The sequence below is a fragment of the Stomoxys calcitrans genome, chromosome 1 (assembly GCF_963082655.1).
Source record: "Stomoxys calcitrans chromosome 1, idStoCalc2.1, whole genome shotgun sequence".
In the NCBI taxonomy this organism is placed as follows: Eukaryota; Metazoa; Arthropoda; class Insecta; order Diptera; family Muscidae; genus Stomoxys; species Stomoxys calcitrans.
The window spans coordinates 122,559,906-122,584,263 of NC_081552.1; the positions used below are offsets into that span (position 1 = coordinate 122,559,906).

Here is a 24,358-nt window from a genome sequence, read left to right on the forward strand (position 1 = left end):
GACCATCATCAAATTTTCAGAGGTGATTATCCCCTCCAAATGCTGGCGACATTTGTGAGGTACTATGCCATGTAAAAATTTCTCCTTAAAAGAGGTGTCGCATTGCGTTACGCCGTTCGGACTCGGCTATAAAAAGGAGGTCCCTTATCATTGAGCTTAAACTTGAATCGGGCTGTACTCATTGATATGTGAGAGGTTTGCCCCTGTTCCTTAATGCAATCTTCATGGACACAATTTGCAAATTTCAATCAAAAAAGCTTAATATCTGCTGCCAGAACTTGAGCCATTTACAATATACACATATTCTCTCATTTTCAAAAGAAATCATAGGAAAAGTCATTGTTCAAAATGTTAGCCAAATCGGATAATAATTGAGCCGTTTAGAGGCTCAAGAAGTCAAATCACGGGAGCTATATTACGTTAAGGACCTATGTGAACAATACTTAGGACCGCTTTTGGAAAGCATCAGTTGATAATTTCTTCTTTTAGAGGGTCAAGAAGTCAAATCTGAAGATCGGTTTGCATGGCAGCTATATCAGGCCATGAATCGATTCAGACTATACTTGGCGCAGTTATTTTAAATCAAAACACCTTGTGCAAAATTTCAGCCAAATCGGATAAGAATTGCGGTCTCTAGAAGCTCAAGTAGTCTTATCGGGAGATCGATTTTTATGGCAGCTACATCTAAACATGGACCGATTTGGCCCATTTACATACTGACCTACACTTATTAGAAAGTTAGCGTGCTTTCGACTGATAAGAGTGAATGGATGAACTCAAATCTTTGAATGGCGTTACAGCACCATCCTATAGTCGACTTCCGTGAAGCTCGTCCAAAAACGGCCGTTGTACCAGATAACATTGATGCCGTGCGTTAATTTGTAATGCAAGATATATGGCATTTCATTGAGAGCCAACCGTGGGCATTTCTTTAACCACCATAATTGGATACTGCATAAACAAATGATACTGAAATGCTACAAATGTTCTGTTCCAACGATTCCAAAGAAAGTATCCTTTACGAATATTGATACTCCTGCGCTTTTGAAATTAAAGAACAAAAAGAATAAACTTTGGCAAATTCAAACAAGTTGTGTACATTTTGACTTTATGAATTATTCAACAGCAATGGCTGGCAACCTTTGTCGTGTAAACGTCAGATTTTTCAAGTTCCGCCACATATTTTTTCAAACACAAAAATATATAAATAAAGCAACAATTCAATCAGTGAACTATCATTAAAACGCTAAAGAATAATGGAAGCGAAAAATTCATGTGCCATGTTTGTAACACAAGTGGTAATGAAAACAACAATTCTCTTAAAGTTGAACTAGAAGGAATTAAAAGTGAGCTGAAGGAGTTGGATCATTTGAGTGCAATGCATGACTAATGAATTTTATCTCTCAACAATATGATGACATTCTTAAAGGTGTAGCTGAGTATAAGAGAAATTTGGAAAATAAAACCCTTAGAAGCAACCGATTTGAAAAAATCTGTTAAATATTTAAATGATCAAAGGGCTTGAAATGATTGCATCGTCACAAGTGTAAAGCAAGAAAAAGATTTATCGGCTGCTGAGAATATAATCAAGCCATCTACAGATGTTGGGGTAGAACTCGAAAAGAAATGGAAGTTTCCAAAAAGGTATATGTTAGTGAGTTTCTCAGCCGCGAAACTATAGACTTATTGAATTTTGCAGACACTAAAAAACTGAAATATAGATAAGCTTATCAGCTTCTGGTTGAGTCTTCGTCAAAAGTATGGAAGTATCTAAGGCAATGTTAGTGCAAGATAAAGATAACGTAGACAAATTGCTGGAAGAATTTGCAACGTATCAAGAGAATAGGAGATCAAGGCTGATGATTCAGATAACAACCACTTTGAACCACATAAATGTACATATGTTAATTTTTTTTTTATGTAAAGGGTGATTTTTTTGAGGTTAGGATTTTCATGCATTAGTATTTGACAGATCACGTGGGATTTCAGACATGGTGTCAAAGAGAAAGATGCTCAGTATGCTTTGACATTTCATCATGAATAGACTTACTAACGAGCAACGCTTGCAAATCATTGAATTTTATTACCAAAATCAGTGTTCGGTTCGAAATGTGTTCTTCTTCTAGAGGGCGCAATTCGTATTCGATTTGGCTGAAATTTTGCATGACGTATTTTATTTTTACTTTCAACAACTGTGTCAAATAAGGTTCAAATTGGTTCATAACCTGATATAGCTGCCATATAAACCGATCTGGGATCTTGACTTCTTGACCCCTAGAGGTCGCAATTATTATCCGATATGCCTGAAATTTTGTACGACGGATCCTCTCATGACCATCAACAAACGTGTTTATTATGGTCTGAATCGGTCTCTAGCCCGATACAGATCCCATATAAATCGTTCTCTCTATTTTACTTCGTGAGCCCCAATGGGCGCAATTCTTATACGAATTGGCTGAAATTTTACACAGGTCTCCAACATATAATTTAATTGTGGTCCGAACCGGACCATATCTTGATATCGTTTTAATAGCAGAGCAACTCTTTTCTTATATCCTTTTTTTGCCTAAGAAAAGATGCCGGAAAAAGGACTCGACAAATGCGATCCATGGTGGAGGGTATATAAGATTCGGCCCGGCCGAACTTAGCACGCTTTTACTTGTTTATAATTAATAACCAATATTTTAACAATTTGGAAGAATGAAGATGATGGAGCATGGTTAGCTTCGAAATCGCGATTTCTGCAGCCTGCCCAATGTAGATACGTTTATCAGCTTCTGGTTGAGTCTTCGTCAAAAGTATTGAAGTATCTAAGGCAAAGTTAGTGCAAGATAAAGATAACGTAGACAAATTGATGGAAGAAGTTGCAACGTACCAAGAGAATAGGAGATCAAGGCATGTACCTAAAACTGATAATTCAGATAACAACCACTGTTATAAATTTACATATGTTAATTTTTATAATGTATTTCGTTTAACATATTTTTTCCTTTTTTTATGATTAATAACCAATATTTTAACAATTTGGAAGAATGAAGATGATGGAGCTTGGTTAGCTTCGAAATCGCGATTTCTACGACCACATTTTGCCTAAAACTTTAAAAAAGGTTTTTATTTTGCTTTCTATTTTAAATAGAAACAAAGACAAACCCTATTTTGGTTTCAGCTGGACAAATAAGTCCAAAAACAAAATGAAACAACCAAAAAAAAAAGTAGCGTAAAACTAAATGTGGAAGATTTAAATATCAAATAAAAAAATTTGCTTGGATGTTTTTGTATTATTATACCCTCCACCATAAGATGGGGGGTATACTAATTTCGTCATTCTGTTTGTAACTACTCGAAATATTCGTCTGAGACCCCATAAAGTATATATATTCTTGATCGTCGTGACATTTTATGTCGATCTAGCCATGTCCGTCCGTCTGTCCGTCCGTCCGTCCGTCCGTCCGTCCGTCTGTCTGTCGAAAGCACGCTAACTTCCGAAGGAGTAAAGCTAGCCGCTTGAAATTTTGCACAAATACTTCTTATTAGTGTAGGTCGGTTGGTATTGTAAATGGGCCATATCGGTCCATGTTTTGATATAGCTGCCATATAAACCGATCTTGGGTCTTGACTTCTTGAGCCTGTAGAGTGCGCAATTCTTATCCGATTGGAACGAAATTTTGCATGACGTGTTTTGCTATGATATCCAACAACTGTGCCAAGTATGGTTCAAATCGGTCCATAACCTGATATAGCTGCCATATAAACCGATCTTGGGTCTTGACTTCTTGAGCCTCTAGCGTGCGCAATTCTTATCCGATTGAAATGAAATTTTGCACGACGTCTTTTCTTATTATATCCAACAACAGTGCCAAGTATGGTTCAAATCGGTCCATAACCTGATATAGCTACCATATAAACCGATCTTGGGTCTTGACTTCTTGAGCCTCTAGAGTGCGCAATTCTTATCCGATTGGAATGGAATTTCGCACGACGTGTTTTGTTATGATACCCAACAACTGTGCCAAGTATGGTTCTAATCGGTCCATAACCTGATATAGCTACCATATAAACCGATCTTGGGTCTTGACTTCTTGACCCCTAGAGGTCGCAATTATTATCCGATATGCCTGAAATTTTGTACGACGGATCCTCTCATGACCATCAACAAACGTGTTTATTATGGTCTGAATCGGTCTATAGCCCGATACAGATCCCATATAAATCGTTCTCTCTATTTTACTTCGGGAGCCCCAATGGGCGCAATTCTTAACGCAACATATAATTTAATTTTGGTCCGAACCGGACCATATCTTGATATCGTTTTAATAGCAGAGTAACTCTTTTCTTATATCCTTTTTTGCCTAAGAAGAGATGCCGGAAAAAGAACTTGACAAATGCGATCCATGGTGGAGGGTATATAAGATTCGGCCCGGCCGAACTTAGCACGCTTTTACTTGTTTCTGTTAATGCCAGAAGTATATCATCAATTACAAATTTCAAAAGGTTCAAAGGACTTATTGGAAAATGTTCAGAGTATCCTACGGTTATTGCTGTGTACGAAACATGGTTTTGTGCTAAGTTTACAATGTATCAATGTTCAAATCTGTTCATTTTTGTAGATCAGATGGATATGGCGGTTTACTTCAAGACAAAAATTCAAGTATTATTGTTGGCGATGCCAACATGATGCGCCGGAGCAAGATTCAGCCATGGATTTAAATAATTTGCTTTCATTTTACAAATACGCATACTTCGTGTAATGTAATTCGCTTCACTTTAAATAAGAACCTAATAATATTAGGTAGAATTATACCAGCAATAGGACCTTTATTCTGCCCTGAAGTGAGTTAAGAACTACTCCTACTGCTACTAGTACTACTAACTACTGCAAAAAGATGAGTGACGATGGGAGTCATTTATTTGCCAGCAAACAGTCGGGTTTGGGGGAGCTCTTGTCTCAGATTGGAGACAAGAGCTCCCCCAAAAAAAAACATTACGTTTCTTAAGCGGACCCTTGTTGGAAATCAATGAGATAAATAAACTTAACAAATAAAAATGTGCGGACTAAGAATATCGAACCCAAAGATGTTAAAGGGGTTGCGTCCCTTTATTCACACCTACCATTCCCTAGTCACGTCTATATATATGTCTAGGGGCCCAAAAATGGACCATCTTTTATTAATTTTCCCACGCAAGAGATAGACTTAATTTAGCAATCCATATTCAGATTAACTTTCTATTTTAATTATTTAATTCTTTTCATTTCTCTCTTTTAAATAACATAAAAAATGTTTCCACTGACAATATAGGATAAAGATGACAGAGAAGGAATACAAAATGATTTATACTAAATTTCTTTCCTTATAAAAATAATCTACATTTTAAATATTTCGGAATTTTTTCTTATAAATTCCACTTCCAATTGATCGAAATTTAATTTCTATCAAATACAAAAACCTAACACCTTACCGGTTGTATGTACCGGATTGACCCGATGAAGTCCTTCATCGGCAAAGGCTTCCGCCTCAGTGTACAACACACTGATACAACAACAACCACCTTTATAAATTTCAACAAGAAAAGAAACAAATTCTAAAATTTTAACAAATTTTTATAACTTCTTTCTACCCTTTATATTATTTTAAATATTGTGCTGGGTAAACCAATTGATCAAACAAAAGAATTAGAAAAAATATGTGCTTTAGAATTGCATTAGCAAAAAAAATTTATTAATTAATAACAAAAAAAAAAAATAAAGACTATGAATGACGAGAGAAGAAAAAACAAGTAACAGCGTGCTAAGTTCGGCCGGGCCGAATCTTATATACCCTCCACCATGGATCGCATTTGTCGAGTTCTTTTCCCGGCATCCCTTCTTAGGCAAAAAAAGGATATAAGAAAAGATTTGCCCTGCTATTAGAGCGATATCAAGATAGGGTCCGGTTTGGACCACAATTAAATTATATGTTGGAGACCTGTGTAAAATGTCAGCCAATTCGAATAAGAATTGCTTCCTTTGGCGGCTCAAGAAGTAAAATAGAGAGATCGATTTATATGGGAGCTGTATCGGGCTATAGACCGATTCAGACCATAATAAACACGTATGTTGATGGTCATAAGAGGATCCGTCGTACAAAATTTCAGGCAAATCGGATAATAGAAATTTTATGTCGATCTAGCCATGTACGTCCGTCTGTCCGTCCGTCCGTCTGTCTGTCGAAAGCACGCTAACTTCCGAAGGAGTAAAGCTAGCCGCTTGAAATTTTGCACAAATACTTCTTATTAGTGTAGGTCGGTTGGTGTTGTAAATGGGCCATATCGGTCCAAGTTTTGATATAGCTGCCATATAAACCGATCTTGGGTCTTGACTTCTTGAGACTCTAGAAGGCGCAATTCTTATCCGATTGGAATGAAATTTTGCACGACATGTTTCGTTATTATATCCAACAACTGTACCAAGTATGGTTCAAATCGGTCCATAACCTGATATATCTGCCATATAAACCGATCTGGGGTCTTGACTTCTTGAGCCTCTAGAGTGCGCATTTCTTTTCCGATTGGAATGAAATTTTGCACGACGTGTTTTGTTACGATATCCAACAACTGTGCCAAGTATGGTTTAAATCGATCCATAACCTTATATAGCTGTCATATAAACCGATCTTGGGTCTTGACTGCTTGAGCCTCTAGAGGTCGCAATTATTATCCGATTTGCCTGAAATTTTGTACGACGGATTCTTTCATGACCATCAACATACGTGTTTATTATGGTCTAAATCGGACCATAGCCCGATACAGCTCCCATATAAATCGATCTCTCTATTTTACTTTTTGAGCTCACAAAGAGCGCAATTCTTATTCGAATTGGCTGACATTTTACACAGGTCTCCACATATAATTTAATTGTGGTCCAAACCGGACCATATCTCGATATCGCTCTAATAGCAGAGCAAATCTTTTCTTATATCCTGTTTTGCCTAAGAAGAGATGCCGGGAAAAGAACTCGACAAATGCGATCCATGGTGGAGGGTATATAAGATTCGGCCCGGCCGAACTTACCACGCTTTTACTTGCTTAGATTTAGATTTGTTTTTCTTTTAATAAAGGCTTGAAGGTGAACTTCTCCCAATTTTATACATTTAGTCTCGATTTTGTTGTATTCCATGTGGAATCAATGACTGAAGTGTGGAGGATGAACAGTTGTTCTGCTATTGATTCTGCCATATGGATGTCTACACAAAACCAGATTTTTGGCTTTCCTTGCCGCCTGCTTTTTCACCGTGGACTTTTGATTCCCCCTTATTGAGGAGCTTCGATTGACGTCTCATGTTTATAAGAAGAGGGTTTCAATTTATAGGTCTGTTGAAAACAATCAAAATAGTTGACCTGCAGAAAATACACAAATTATAGGCATTGATCCCACATATGTCGAAATTTGGAAGCTTATCCAATTCCTTAGGTAAAATTCCCTGATTATTGATGCGAAATTGGTTAGGGTTATCAGTTTTTTATGCAAAAATCGGTCGGTGCCAATCAAAGGTTTGCCGCCGGTAAAACAATTTTGACAAAATATGTATTTACAACGACCACTATTCAAGCCGCTCCAAATAGCTTGGAGGAAGAAACTTTAGTAGTTTCCCTTTTCGCATAAAAAAGGAATTTTCCGGTTCTCACCTCATGGAATTGCCTACCAAAAAAAGTAGCCACCCAAGAAAAAATGGCAAAAAATCTGAAAAATACCTGTTACAAAAATCCAAGTCCGAAATATTTAGGAGAAATACAGCACTTTCAAAGAAATTTCTAAACTTTTGACACTAGATTTTGAAAGATTCAAATACAAGTTAAAGAAAACTTTTTATCAATTTCAACGCGTCTTGTTAGGTGAAGGTCCAAATAGAAAAGGAAGCGTATATCATCTTTTGCCATGAGTAAAACCTCATGGTTGAATTTTCGAAATCTTAAGCAAAGCCATTCAGTATTGATAAGCCTAACTCTCATCAGTCGTATGTGATGCCAAAGTAAATAAAAAAAGTGCTGCCCCGTAGACTTGCCAATCATGGGGGTAAGAAAATAACACAAATTTTCATAAACTTTAATTTATAAAATTCTGAAAAAAATACAGAAACTGTCCTACAACAAACATCACTTTCTCTACTTTCATAAAAATAATTATCCTTTCGCATCAAACATGTGCTGAGCAAACCATCGTTGTGTGTGTATGTATGAGTCCAAATGACAACGCTTCGCAAAATCGTTACCAGCAACATGTTGCTAAGCCCATCAAAAGTTCATTAGCACAGTCACATCTCGAGTGGGGTGACCTGAACACAAATATGGCATTATATTTGGTCACTAGACCTCTTAGCAACAAATCTATTGACCATGTCTATGTAAATGTGCCAAATGATGTTTATGTGGATTCGGTAGTGAATGAAATTTTCGATCATGATATGCTTTCCATTTCCGTTAATCATAGTTTTGTCCAGCTGGAAACAATTATCGCTGAGCATACTCGTTGCGATCACTTTCAAGTGAGGTCATCTTTGTATGATAATATAACGGCTATATCGTGGACAGAGAATCCATCAGTTGATACTTTCAGAATTCTGGGAAAACAACATTTAAGGAGGCGAATATCATCCTGGTTTAATGATAATTTTGGAAAACTTTTCGATTTAAAATAACAGTTGTTATAAAAAAGGGCATAGAAGTCCAGGTGATAGAGCAATTGCTGAGAATCTTAATAGAGTTAGCAAAGTAATTAAAAGGGTTTATAAGGATTCGATGAATATTTATTATAAGGATAATTTAAACTGACCCTAAAAGAGCTAAAAGACCCAGACACGAATACGAATACGATCCATTCATTTCCGACCCTATAAAGTATATATATTCTTGATCAGCGTAAAAATCTAAGACGATCTAGACATGTCCGTCTGTCTGTCTGTTGAAATCACGCTACAGTCTTCAAATAGAGATATTGAGCTGAAACTTTGCACAGATTCTTTTTTTGTCCATAAGCAGGTTAAGTTCGAAGATTGGCTATATCGGACTATATCTTGATATAGCCCACATATAGACCGATCCGCCGATTTAGGGTCTTAGGCCAATGAAAGCCACATTTATAATCCGATTTTGCTGAATTTTGAGACCCTGAGTTTTGTAAGGCCCTTCAACATCCTCCGTCAATTTGGCTCAGATCGGTCCAGATTTGGATATAGCTGCCATATAGACAGATCCTCCGATTAAGGTTCTTAGGACCATAAAAGCCACACTTATTATCCGATTTTGCTGAAATTTGGGACAGTGAGTTGTGTTAGGCCCTAAGACATCCTTCGTTAATTTGGCTTAGATCGGTTTAGATTTGGATATAGCTACCATATAGACCGATCCTCCGATTTAGGGTCATAGGCCCATAAAAGCTACATTTATTACCCGATTTTGCTGAAATTTGGGACAGTGAGTTATCTTAGGCCCTTCGACGTCCTCCGTCAATACGGCTCAGATCGGTTCAGATTTGGATATAGCTGCCATATAGACCGATCCTCCGATTTAGGGTCATAGACCCATAAAGGCTACATTTATTATCCGATTTTGCTGAAATTTGGGACAGTGAGTTGTGTTAGGCCCTTCGACATCGTCCGTCAATATGGCTCAGATCGGTTCAGATTTGGATATAGCTGCCATATAGACCGATTCTCCAATTTAGGGTCTTAGGCCCAAAAAACTTTAATTTATTATCCGATTTTGAGAAAATTTGAGACAGTGAGTTGTATTAGGCCCTTCAACATCCTCCGTTAATTTGGCCCAGATCGGTGTAGATTTGGATATAGCTGCCATATAGGCCGTTCCGTCGATTTAAGGTTTTGGGCCCATAAAAGGCGCATTTATTGTCCGGTGTCGTCGAAATTTTGGACAGTGAAAAGTGTTAGGGCTTGAAGGAGCTGCCGACCTCTGGATTTAAAATCGTGGGCCCATCAAAGACACATTTTTTCCAAATTTCGCCGAAATTTGGGACTTATGTTGTGTTAGGTCCTTCTCTATACTTTTTCAACTTGGCCCAGATCGGTTCTGATTTGGATATAGCTGCCATATCGACCGATCTCTCGATTTGAGGTCTTGACCCCATAACAGGCGAATATATAATCGAATCGAATATGGTTAAGAGTTGTGTGACTGACTGATCGCTGTCTAACTGACTGACTGATCAATGCCCAGCCAAAACGGCTAAGGCTAAAATCATGAATTTTGCATGGAAGTTGGTCTTAGGTCGTAGGGATAAGGATGGATTTAGTGATATTCGTACGTTTAGGTACTAAAAAGTACCAAAAAGTTCTAAATGGTAAATTTGCCCAGCGTGAACGGAAAGGGCTAGAATTATATTCTTGGTAAAAAAAGGTGGAAAATCGTTCCGCAAGTGGGAGAAATAAATAGTACGTTTAGTACTGCAATTGGTACTATTTGCCACTTTCTTTGTAAATTGAACTAGAGCTCTGAATTTTGGAACTTAGGAACACTATGGCAACCTCAATTGGACGACTTTAAGAGTTTTTGGAAATTTGTACATTTAGGTACTAAAAAAAGTAACAAACACGTACGAAATGGGTGAACTTTGTGGATAGAGGTAGAATTTTGAAATTTTACTTGAAAGACATGTGGGTCAAAAGGATGAGGGTGAAGAGAAACAATGGAAAATTAGTACTGTTAACCGGAGAAAACGTACATTTAATACCATTTGGTACTTTTTTTTTACAGAGGTTTGAAATTTGGCATGTAGGTACTACTAAGAAATATATGATGGGTGACTAAATAATCCATTCAAAATTCGAATAATTGGTACCATTTTGTACTTTCTTTAAAGATGAAGCTAGAGGTCTGAAATTTGAAAATAAATGATGGATGACTAAATGATCTTTTCAAAATTCGTACGTTTTGGTACCATTTTGTACTTTCTGTTCAGATGGAGCTTGAGGTCTGAAATTTTGCATATAGCTACAAGTAGGAAATGTTTGGTGGGTGACTAAATGTTCTATTAAAAATTTGTACATTTTGATATCATTTGATACTTTCTGTTCAGATGGAGCTAGAGGTCTGAAATTTCGAATGTGGGTACAACTAAGAAATATCTATTCACCATTTACACATATTCGTACCAAAATTGGTACTCTAAAGGTCTAAGATTTGGCATGCAGGTAAAACTAAAAAATATATGATGGAGGACTTAATAATTTATTCACATTTCGTTCATTTTGGTACAATTTGGGACTTTCTTTACAGATGGAGCTAGAGGTCTGAAATTTGGCATGCAGGTACAACTAGGAAAAATATGATGGGTGACTAAATGATTTATTAAAAATTCGCACTTTTTGGAACCAAAAAGTGCAAAATAGTGCGAAATACATTATCTTCGCCTACAGCGAATGCCGACAGCTAGATTTAAACAATTTGACAAACACAATCGCAGTCATGACACAAATACGACACCTGGAAGGAAACGTACAAATTGTGGTGTAATTGGTACCTTGAAGAAATGTATTGGACAACTATAAGATATTTTCTATTTGTATATTTTTAGGCGACCAGAGAATCAAAATCGTACATTAGGTGCTAAAATATACAAAATGGTACTTTCTTTAAGAATTGAGCTAATGCTCTCAAAATTGGGATTCATTTACACCATGGCAATTTATATTGGGCGACCTAATTTTTCCTATGTATTGTTATTCTTGGTACTATTTGGTGCGTTCTTGCAATTAAACTGCAACGGACTTCGTGGCAAGATCGATGACTTTGTGGGCTTTATGAGTCGGAAGAGCATATTGGTCGCAGCGCTCCAGGAGACAAAGCTGACCAACACCTGCAGCCTGCACAATTGTCACGGCTACAATGTGCTACGTAAGGATCGCTCAAGGAATGGAGGTGGGGGACTGGCCTTCGTAATACATCATTCCGTGCAATATAGACCCATCTTGCCTGCGCATAGCGCTAGTGATCCCTATATGTAATGCATGGGGATAGCAGTCAAGTCCGGTAGTGCCGAAATAGAGCTATATAACGTGTACATACCGCCGGTTGGTAGCTGTGTCCCGATTAGTGGCCAGATATACAACCCCGACATAAGTGGGTTACAATCTGGCCACAATCGTCTGGTTCTAGGAAACTTTGACTTTAATGCGCATCACACGTCATGGCATTCTCCCCTAAGTAACGACCAGCGTGGCATAGCTTTGGTAGAGCAGATTGAAAGCTCCACGTTTTGCACTGTGAATGAGGATGCCCCCACTAGAATTACGAAGAGGTGCAGCAGCTCGCCAGACATTTCCATTGCATCCGCTGATCTCCTGAGTGACGTATCCTGGCAAGCCGTCATCTCTTTGGTGTCAGACCACCTCCCCATAATTCTCACCATCGACCGACCACCTGTATTCATAAACTCTGAGCGCCAAACTTCAAACTGGCTTCAGAGAGTATACCAATCGCCGCTTCAGTGAACTGCCATCCCCCTCGAATGTGCTAGTGGCCGAGAAGAAATTCCGAGACATCATTAACGCAGCTGCCGCTCGCTTTATACCAGCCGGTCGAATACCCCAAGTGCGGTGAACTTTGTGGATAGAGGTAGAATTTTGAAATTTTTCTTGAAAGACATGTGGGTCAAAAGGATGAGGGTGAAGAGAAACAATGGAAAATTAGTACTGTTAACCGGAGAAAGCGTGCATTTAATACCACAGTTGGTACCATTTGGTACTTTTTTTTACAGAGGTTTGAAATTTGGCATGTAGGTACTACTAAGAAATATATGATGGGTGACTAAATAATCCATTCAAAATTCGAATAATTGGTACCATTTTGTACTTTCTTTAAAGATGAAGCTAGAGGTCTGAAATTTGAAAATAAATGATGGATGACTAAATGATCTTTTCAAAATTCGTACGTTTTGGTACCATTTTGTACTTTCTGTTCAGATGGAGCTTGGGGTCTGAAATTTTTCATATAGCTACAAGTAGGAAATGTTTGGTGGGTGACTAAATGTTCTATTAAAAATTTGTACATTTTGATATCATTTGGTACTTTCTGTTCAGATGGAGCTAGAGGTCTGAAATTTCGAATGTGGGTACAACTAAGAAATATCTATTCACCATTTACACATATTCGTACCAAAATTTGTACTCTAAAGGTCTAAGATTTAGCATGCAGGTACAACTAAAAAATATATGATGGAGGACTTAATAATTTATTCACATTTCGTTCATTTTGGTACAATTTGGGACTTTCTTTACAGATGGAGCTAGAGGTCTGAAATTTGGCATGCAGGTACAACTAGGAAAAATATGATGGGTGACTAAATGATTTATTAAAAATTCGCACTTTTTGGAACTAAAAAGTGCAAAATAGTACGAAATAAATTATCTTCGCCTACAGCGAATGCTGACAGCTAGATTTAAACAATTTGAAAAACATAATCGCAGTCATGACACAAATACGACACCTGGAAGGAAACGTACAAATTGTGGTGCAATTGGTACCTTGAAGAAATGTATTGGACAACTATAAGATATTTTCTATTTGTATATTTTTAGGCGACCAGAGAATCAAAATCGTACATTGCTAAAATATACAAAATATGCAAAATGGTACTTTCTTTAAGAATTGAGCTAATGCTCTCAAAATTGGGATTCATTTACACCATGGCAATATATATTGGGCGACTTAATTTTTCCTATGTATTGTTATTCTTGGTACTATTTGGTGCGTTCTTGCAGTTAAACTGCAATGGACTTCGTGGCATGATCGATGACTTTGTGGGCTTTATGAGTCGGAAGAGCATATTGGTCGCAGCGATCCAGGAGACAAAGCTGACCACCAACTGCAGCCTGCACAATTGTCACGGCTACAATGTGCTACGTAAGGATCGCTCAAGGAATGGAGGTGGGGGACTGGCCTTCGTAATATATCATTCCGTGCAATATAGACCTATCTTGCCTGCGCATAGCGCTAGTGATCCCTATATGTAATGCATGGGGATAGCAGTCAAGTCCGGTAGTGCCGAAATAGAGCTATATAACGTGTTCATACCGCCGGTTGGTAGCTGTGTCCCGATTAGTGGCCAGACATACAACCCCGACATAAGTGGGTTACAATCTGGCCACAATCGTCTGGTTCTAGGAAACTTTGACTTTAATGCGCATCACACATCATGCGCATCACACTCCCCTAAGTAACGACCAGCGTGGCAGAGCAGATTGAAAGCTCCACGTTTTGCACGGTGAATGAGGATGCCCCCACTAGAATTACGAGGAGGTGCAGCAGCTCGCCAGAAATTTCCATTGCATCCGCTGATCTCCTGAGTGACGTATCCTGGCAAGCCGTCATCTCTTTGGTGTCAGACCACCTCCCCATAATTCTCACCATCGACCGACCACCCGTAATCATAAACTCTGAGCGCCAAACTTCAAACTGGCTTCAGAGAGTATACCAATCGCTGCTTCAGTGAACTGCCATCCCCCTCGAATGTGCTAATGGCCTAGAAGAAATTCCGAGACATCATTAACGCAGCTGCCGTTCGCTTTATACCAGCCGGTTGAATACCCCAAGTGCGACCCAATTTCCCGGCGCAAGCAGTGGTACTCGCAGATGAGCGTGATGGGATTCGTCCTACGGACCCCGCTAACCCCAGAATCAGAGAGCTGAATCTGGAAATAAACAGGGTAGTCAATGAACAACATACGGAATTTGTGGCTGGAACACTTTGAACAATGTAACTTAGGCACCGGTGTAGGCAAACTGTGGTCTACTGTTAAGTCACTTTCGAACCCCGCTAAACGGGACGACAGGACCTCAGTCACTTTTGGCGAACTAACTGTGACTGATTCGAAGAGATGCGTACCACTGTCCTCAACCTGTCTTTGAACACTCTTATAGTTCCCGACGTCTGGAAAATGGGCAGAGTGATCCCGATACTGAAGCCTGGAAAAGACCCGAGTTTGAAGGAGTCGTACAGACCGATCTCCCTTCTCTCACCAGTGGCAAAGACGCTTGAGGCATTGCTCCTCCCGAGCCTCGTAGGAGAATTTCCATTCGCCGAACATCAACATGGATTTCGAAAACTGCATAGTACAACAACAGCTTCGCATGCCATCAGCGCACACATTTGCCTTGGCTTCAATCAGCCCAGGCCATGTGATAGGACGGTCCTCGTGGCACTGAACCTATCGAAGGCATTCGACACGGTCAGCCATGCCAAATTATTTGAGGACATCGCCAACAAGTCCCTCCAGCCAGGCGTGAGCGATGGGTGTGGTCGCCAGTCATTTGTGGAATATAGAGATAAGAAGTCGAAGCACCGTAGAGTGAAACAGGGTGTTCCCCAAGGGCGTGTGATATCTCCGGCACTGTTCAACCTCTACCTATCCTCCATTCCACCCCCTACAGACGGCATAGAGATCGTATCATATGAGGACGATTGTACGATCCTCATATGATACGATGGGATCAGGCCCCCACCCATTGATGACATCTGCGATAGGTTGAACGTGTACCTCAACGAACTTGCCTCATATTTCGCTGCAAGAAATCTGAAGATATCCGCCACCAAATCTTCAGCCACATTGATCACTACAAATTCGCGTGAGGTGAATACTGAGCTGACTGTAATGGTCGATGGAGAAATGATTCCGACCATCAAGTGTCCCAAAATACTTGGCAACCTGCAACCTGCGATAAAGTCAAAAGAAGAAATATGGTCCTCAAGTCACTTGCTGGCAGCACTTGGGGTGCAGACAAAGCAACCTTGTTGACCACGTACAAAGCAGTTGGCCGGTCTGTGGTAAGTTATGCAGCGCCAGTGTGGTCTCCTCAACTTTGTGACATGCAGTGGAATAATATTCAGATCTGTCAGAATGCCGCCCTCCGAACTGCGACGGGCTGTCTCCTCAGTTCTCATGTGGACCACCTCCATCAGGAGACAAAGATCCAACCAGTGCGAAGACATAACTACATGATGTCTAACCAATAACATTCGGGCTGTTATCGCAGAGACCATCCAAATCATCATCATAGATATCCGCGGCCCAGAACCCTTAAGGTAGATCTACATGATCTAGAGCGTGAGGTTCAGCGCTACAAGAGAGAACCTCTAAATCAAGCGGCATATCAAGCAGGTCTAAAAAACATTCATGCAAACACGGTAGCAGATGCGGTAAACGGCTACCGGGTGAATGTTGTCCTTGGAGAACGACCGCCACCCATTGCACCTGGAGAAATCGACGTCCCCCGGCAAACCAGAGTAGTTCTGGCTCAATTACGTTCCGATAGATGCAGCCGCCTCAATTCCTTCAGAGCTAGGATTGACGCCGACGTGCAAGATGTATGTCCCGATTGTAACCAGGGACCGCACGATACACGTCACCTGTTTAACTGCCCGGCCAGACCCACTCGACTCAGACCCAGATCCCTGTGGACGCACCCCATCTTAGTCGAGGAGTTCCTGAGGCTTGACACTCAACAGAATCAAGCAAACGAAATTTAGAACATAATAAACTGGTACAACGACAACAAAACTTCATAATCTCATAAACTGAGTGACAATCTAGGTTTGTGGAAGCCCTACTCTAAAAAGGGGGTAGCGAAGCGTACCACCGGGGACCATTACATCCCAAAAGAAAGGTGGCCTCACCCAGTGTAAAAACTGCAGGGGATTACATTACTAAACGCAATAAATAAAGTGATGACAAGTCTTCTTCTACAGCGCATTTCGCTTGAATTTGCCAGCATTTTGAGGAAGGGACAGGAGGGTTTCCGGCCAAGACGTTCTTGTGCCGACCACATCAACTCCTTGCGTATCATAAATGTTTAAGCGCCCTTTGGCATTAGCTGGGGTATAAACGACTTACTTGGCAACATCGACTACGCGGATGATATATGCCTCTTTGCGCTTTGCTTTGAGCACATAAAAGAAAAGTTGGAACTCTTGAATTAATACGAGGCCAAAGTAAGCCTAAAAACAAGTAAGAGCGTGCTAAGTTTGGCCGGACGTATCTTATATAACCTCCACCATGGATCTCATTTGTCGATTTCTATGCGAGGTATCTCTTTTTAGGCAAACAAAGAATATTGAATAAGAACTGTTATGCTATTGGAGCTATATCAAGTTATAGTCCTATTCGGACCATATATTAATGCTGAACATTGTAGAAGTCATTGTGTAATATTTCAGTTCATTCCGATAAGAGTTGCGCCTTGTAGGGGCTCAAGAAGCAAAATAGGGAGATCGGTTTATATGGAAGCTGTATTAAGATATTGATCGATTCAGACCATATTAGGCACGTATGTTGAATGTCATGGGAGAAGCCGTTGTACAAAATTTCTTTTAAATCAGATGAAAATTGCGCCCTCTAGAGGCTCAAGAAGTCAAGATTCCTGATCGGTTTATATGGCAGCTATATCAGGTTATGTACCGATCTGCGTTATACTTTGAAGTTATTGGAAGTCAAAACAAAACACCTCAAGCAAAATTTCAGCCAAATCGGAGTCAAGATCCAAGATCGGTTTATATGACAGCTATACCAGATTATGAAACGATTTAAATCATACTTAGCACAGTTGTTGAAAGTGATACCAAAACACTACGTGCAAAATTTCAGTCACATCGGACAAGAATTGCTAACTCTAGAGGATCAAGAAGTCAAGACCCAAGATCGGTTTATATGACAGCTTTATCAAAACATGGACTGATTCGAACCATACTTAATGCAGTTGTTGGAAGTAATACCCAAACACTACGTGCAAAATTTCAGTCAAATCGGAAGAGAATTGCGCCCACTAGAGGCTCAAGAAGTCAAAACCCAAGATCGGTTTATATGGCAGCATTCCCAATCGACCTACACTAATAAAAAGTATTTGTGCAGAACTTCAAGCGACTAGCCTTACTCCTTCGAAAGTTATAGTGCTTTTGATAGACAGACGGACGAATGGACTAGATCGACTTAAAATGACATGGCGATCAAGAATGCGTCTCAGACGCATATTTCGAGGTGTTACAAACAGAATGAAGAAATTAGTATTAGTATTAGTCCTATGGTGGAGGGTATAATAAGCTTAGCTAAGACCGAATTGATACGGATAGGAACAACAAATCTGACACCTAGTACCGAATTGATACGAATAGGAAAAACAAATATGACACCGCTCACTATAAGATATTGATAACTTGTCCTGTCTTGGCAGTTATATTACAAAGGCTGGAAGATCGGAAGCAGAAATCGGCGAACGCATCAACAAGGCTAGAAGCTCCTTTCTTAAACTCAACAACGTTTGGGGATGCAGTGGCATCTCATAATGTAAAAGTCAGCATCTTCCCCCGTAGTGTTAAATCTATTTTATTATATGGCTGTACAACTTGTAGCTTGACACAACATCTACCCACAAAATCGAAGTTTTTATTAAGCGCTGCATACGACAAATACATCGAAATTTCTGCTAAAACCGTATTTCAAATAAAGACTTGCAAAGAAGAACAAACACTTCCCCTGTCGATGTAGAAATCCGGAAGAGAAAATTGACTTGGTTGGGTCATATCCTATGATGACCGCGCGATGATATAGCCTAGACTGGAACCCGCAAAGACAGAGAAAAAGGGGACGCCCAAGAAACACATGGATCCGCTCTGCGGAAAGAGAGTTGGAATCAACCCATATATCGTGGAATCAAGCAAAGGCTTTGGCCAACGATAGAGCTTGTTGATGCCCTATGTTCTCTAGGGTGATGACTTTTTTGTCAAAAATTGTTTCCTTTTGCATGAATGAATAAACTTTTGTATTTTAAATTTGAAAAATTTTCATCTTGTTGAAATTAAATGATAAAAAATATATTGGTTTTCATTAGCAATCTCATAAATTATGATCAGAAAAATTTGTAAATAAAAAATATTGGCAAAAAGTAGCTAAAATTATATAAAAAAGGTAATCAAATTTTTGTTTGAACAGCTAATTTAGATATTTTTGTTTTTCATGTATTAAGTAAAAAGAGGAACGATTTCCGTAACCTAATTTAGTTCTTCGGGTTGTTCTTAAGGTTTTTAGGTCTTAGATAATTCTAATAACCAGTTGGATGACCCTTTCATGTAAGTACTGCTCTTCAACTTGCAGAAAGGCTTGCAATTACCTATTTTGCGAACCTGGGAGATATTTAGCCAAAGTTCTTGTACATGTTGGAATAACGCGTCCAAATTTTAATTTGTTCTCCTCCCCAAAGCTTCCGAGAGAATTTTTTTAATGGGTTTGAATACGGTGATCCGAGAGGATCAGACAAATAAATCTATATCTTTTCTAGAAAAGACAGGGCTTAAAGCCAATGTACATATGCATTTTTGGAACATTCTCCTTAATAATAACGAATGAAGTTGGCATGTTATGGACCAAAAATTGTTTCATTGCATTTTCCTTAACATTTCTTTATTTCACTTTCGGGACCGGTCAATTAGCCGCCTAGATCGTGCGATTTAACGCCTTTAGACTGTTTTTTGTAGGGCTATGTTAAACCTCATCTCTATACAGACAAGCCCGCTTCGATTGACGCATTGGAAGATAACATTGAAGCATTTATTCGTGAGACACCGGCCGAAATGTTGGAAAGACTATGTCACAATCGAATTTAGCGGTTGGACCATTTGAGGCGCAGTCACGTTCAAAATTTTCATGAAATAATATTCAACGATTAAATTTTATGGACCGTACTATCGTTTCAATTTTTTTTTGTTTCTTTGTGAGAAACTTTCCTATAGCTCTTAAAAAATCACCCTATAAATATGATGATTTTTTCAGTATATTTACGAAATGTTATTTGTTGTTTTAATTACATAGAATTGATGTATTAATGAAATACAATCGTTGTATTAACAAACGAAATTGTTAAATTAACGAAAATGTAATAGTTGTATTGATTATCACAGATCATAGAATTGGTGATCAGTGATAATTGATATTAGACCTTCTCCATTTTTCTTTATACAGCAATGACCTTCCCAAACAGTTGCAGAGTTGTAGTATACATATGTTTGCCGATGATGTTCAACTGTATATAAGCACGTCAGCTGAGAAAATAAATGATACCATAGATCGTCTTAATAGCGACCTTATCAATATTAATGCGTGGGCGAATGCGAATGGCCTTCAATTGAATCCCTCGAAGTCAAAATGCATAGCCATTTCCAGAAATCGCACAATATTGCCACTAAATATTAATATTGCAATTAATGGTTCTGGAATCGAAATGGTGACCTCAGCGAGTAATCTTGGTGTAGTTTTTGATGATATATTATCACGGGCGAATCATATTAACAGGGAAGTTGGCAAGATGTATTATGTATTAAGGACCTTAAATATGAGTCGCTCGTATACTCCTATAGAAATCAGAATGCTCTTGGCAAAAACATATATCCTGCCAAAACTTTTATATTCTTGTGAAATTTTTTCTAATTGTGATGCAGTTCTTAAAAAAAATTACATGTTGCCTTTAATGATGTTTCTAGATATGGTTTTGGTTTGCGTAGGAGACATCGGATATCGGACTTTGCCAAACAGTTATATGGTGTCACTTTCGATTCATACCTTAAAATAAGTTCGCTGCTGGCACTGCACAAAATAATATACACAAATAAGCCTTCTTATTTATCTGCTATACTTCGTTATGCTAATTCTAGTAGAGGCGAACAAGTGATTCAAATACGACACCAATATCGCATATCGGAGCAACAGTTTTTTTATCAGTGCAATACGCCTCTGGAATACTCTTCCCAATAATATCCATACTTAAAGTAACGAAAAACAGTTTAAATTTTTGATTTTTAATCATTTTTAATCTTTTTAACATATTCAATCTTTTTCGAAACAATTTATGAACAATTATAATTAGTTTAACTATTTGTTATATAAGTTAAACAAATAAGATGAGAAAATTTATTTATTTATTTAATTTAACCCCATTGTAGATACACATTGTTAAAATGCGAAAATGCATATGTATTTAAAATTTACTAAAATATATAGTTATTTTACTCAATGTATAAATATTTTTTTCTTTCTCTTTTATTAATTTGATCTTTGAATTTTCATTGCTGCCTTCAAATTGTTAAAACTAAAATATATTACTTAATTTTTACTTTATAACTAAGTTGCAAATCAAAACTGTACGATTACCTGACCCATACTTTATATAAGACCCAGTCTTTTGTATGGATATTATCACAATAAAAATAAATACAAATACAGATATGATCCGTTTTAGACCACAATTAAATTATATGTTGGAGACCTGTGTAAAATGTCAGCCAATTCGAAAAAGAATTGCGCCCTTTGGGGGCTCAAGAAGTAAAATAGAGAGATCTATTTATATGGGAGCTGTATCAGGCTATCAACCGGTTCAGACCATAATAAACACGTATGTTGATGGTAATGAGAAGATCCGTCGTACAAAATTTCATGCAAATCGGATGATAATTGCGACCTCCAGAGGCTCAAGAGGTCAAGATCCCAGATCGGTTTATATGGCAGCTATATCAGGTTATGAACCGAATTGAATCATACTTAGCACAGTTGTTGGATATCATAACAAAACACGTCGTGCAAAATTTCATTCCAATCGGGTAAGAATTGCGCTCTCTACAGGCTCAAGAAGTCAATATTGCAGCTATACCAGGTTATGGACCGATTTGAACCATACTTAACACAGTAGTTAGAAGTGATACTAAAACACTATGTGCAAAATTTCAGTCAAATTGGAAGAGAATTGCGCCCTCTAGAGGCTCAAGAAGTCAAGACCCAAGATCGGTTTATATGACAGCTATACCAGGTTATGGACCGATTTGAACCATACTTAACACAGTAGTTAGAAGTGATACTAAAACACTATGTGCAAAATTTCAGTCATATCGGATGAGAATTGCGTCCTCTAGAGGCTCAAGAAGTCAAGACCCAAGATCGGTTTATATGGCAGCTATATCAAAACATGGACCGATATGGCCCATTTGCAATACCAACCGACCTACACTAATAAAAAGTATTTGTGCAAAATTTCAAGCGGCTAGCTTTACTCCTTCAGAAGTTAGCGTGCTTTCGACAGACAGACGGACGGACATGGCTGGATCGACATAAAATGTCGCGACGATCAAGAATATATATACTTTATGGGGTTTCAGACGAATATTTCGAGTAGTTACAAACAGAATGACGTAATTAGTATACCCCCCATCCTATGGTGGAGGGTATAAAAAGCTTGAAATAACTTATTTTCAGCTATCACTTCCAAGTACACAGTGCTTAGTGAGTATTTTGCTATTCATTTCTCATTGAATTGGGACAAATATTGCAATTTGTAGATACGTCGTCAAGGAGTATAACCATTAACGCCATATTAAGAAGTTTCATAGATTCACTGCTTCTCACAGTACGAATTTAATTACATTTTCCAGGTCCACACAATTTTCAAGATGCAAAATATCAATATTAGTTACACATCTTAATTACAAAAGTGGTGTAACGGAAAGCTCAATGCAGCCTAAAGAACAAGGAGCAGACGATGAGACCATCACCCACTTCCACAAGAGGCCCATCTAAAGGAGGACCAATGATTGAGGTCATCCAGATAAACCTCCACCGGCGCGATACATCTACTTACGCTCTGATGGATAAAATCAGCAATGGCAAGATTCATATTGTCTTAATTCAGGAGCTATGGACGAAGTCAGCAGACTTTTTAACGGAGCACAACGTAAAAAAGCGGATGTATATTGAGATGTGTATTACTCAAGGCACAAGGAATACAATAATATTACTAGAGCGGCAAAACGTGCCTCCTGGAAGCTTTTCAGCGACCAGGTTGGTAGCGTTAATGATGCCGCCAAGATGAAAAAATTGCAAACTGAAACGTTAGTAGTTCACATGGGAGTGAGAATTTATGGTCAAGGAAGCCTTGAGGAGCTTCAATCCATTTAACCTACCCGGACCTGATGGAATGATTCCGCATCTTACTACAAAAGAGGCCGACTATTAGGCGCCTCATATGACCACTATTTTTACAGCGTGCATACACTCCGAAAGACTGGCAGGAGGAAAGGATGGAATTTATTGTATATTCTAGACCATCAAGGCTAGTTTCGTGATATCATTTCCGGATATCCCAAAGCCTTACATACTTTCTACTCGAAACCATAGAACGTATCATAGATGGAAGGTTGGTGGTGACTGCCCTACACGAGATTATGAATAAAATAGAAGAATACTTCGATGCCAAGACGTACATATTGGCAGTTTGCATTGACATCAATATGCGGACCGACACATTGATCCAATCGTTTGAGCAGTACCGGACCAGTAAGGAACAGGTGGATAAATTTCGGGTCCCATGACATAAATATAAGGAAGAAAGTTGTACAGGGCACGCCACAGGGGGCCATTTTATCGCCACTCCTTTGGGTGACCACCATAAATAACCCATGACGGATGCTGATGAGGACGGATTTGAATTCGTCTGCTACGACGATGTTGTAATACTTCTTAAGGGTAAAAATCCGAATTACCTATCCAAAAGGGCCAAAAGGACATTGCAGATGGCGTACGACTGGGCTGGACATAGGGGTCTCAATGTTAACCCAGAGAAGACATAAACATGCCAGTTCAAGAGTAAGACGAAAGTGGGCCAATTTGCTGCACCAGGTCCGGGCAATCAGGGAATACGTGAGTTGGTGTGGTGCTAACGCGAGGACGTCGAGTGTGAACATATTTACCGACGGTAAAATGATCATAAGGGCAATAACAACCAGGACGGTAAGGTCACGAACAGTCTTGCAGTGTAAGAAGGAGATTAACGCCTTCTCTGAAGATGACAAAATCCGCATCGTCTGGGTGCCGGGCCATAACGGAGTAAGGGGGTATGAAAGAGCAGACGATTTGGCAGTGAAGGCCAGAGAAAGCCGTCAATAAACTTGTACAACAAGACGCTTTCGGGTCGACGTAGTCCGAGTTCAGGGTGTGGGTGACGAACGGTGGAAAACAATTAAGAATTTTGTAAGTAGCATGGAATTCCTAACTTAAAACTTTTTTCGCGGTTACTTTTTAGTTTTGAGAGCGCACAACAAGCCGATTACTGGCATTGGTGTATCTCCATGAGGCGGATTAATACCCGCACCATCTTTTCAACCTAACCAACGAAAAAGTGTTTTTACGTTCTAGTACTTCACTTTTTCTTCCCACTGGTAAAATATGAACTAACGAGCATTGAAACTGAAAAGTAAAATTATTGAAAAAATCGCTATTTCCGAACGTTTCGAAGCATCTAATTGTATATTGGCGGAGACATCTTAATTTCATAAGTAATTTCC

General features: G+C 38.8%; 1 protein-coding gene and 1 long non-coding RNA gene across 7 annotated transcripts in view; one reads left to right on the plus strand and one right to left on the minus strand.

Moving 5' to 3' along the window:
• The window catches only part of LOC106091696 (muscle calcium channel subunit alpha-1), a 479,054-nt gene that overhangs the window by 91,959 nt on the left and 362,737 nt on the right, over positions 1–24,358 (minus strand). The window lies entirely within an intron of this gene.
• On the plus strand, positions 10,927–11,776 carry LOC131998514 (uncharacterized). The gene is made up of 4 exons (XR_009398754.1): positions 10,927–11,000; positions 11,066–11,180; positions 11,266–11,498; positions 11,564–11,776. It is a non-coding gene; the product is annotated as an uncharacterized LOC131998514 (long non-coding RNA).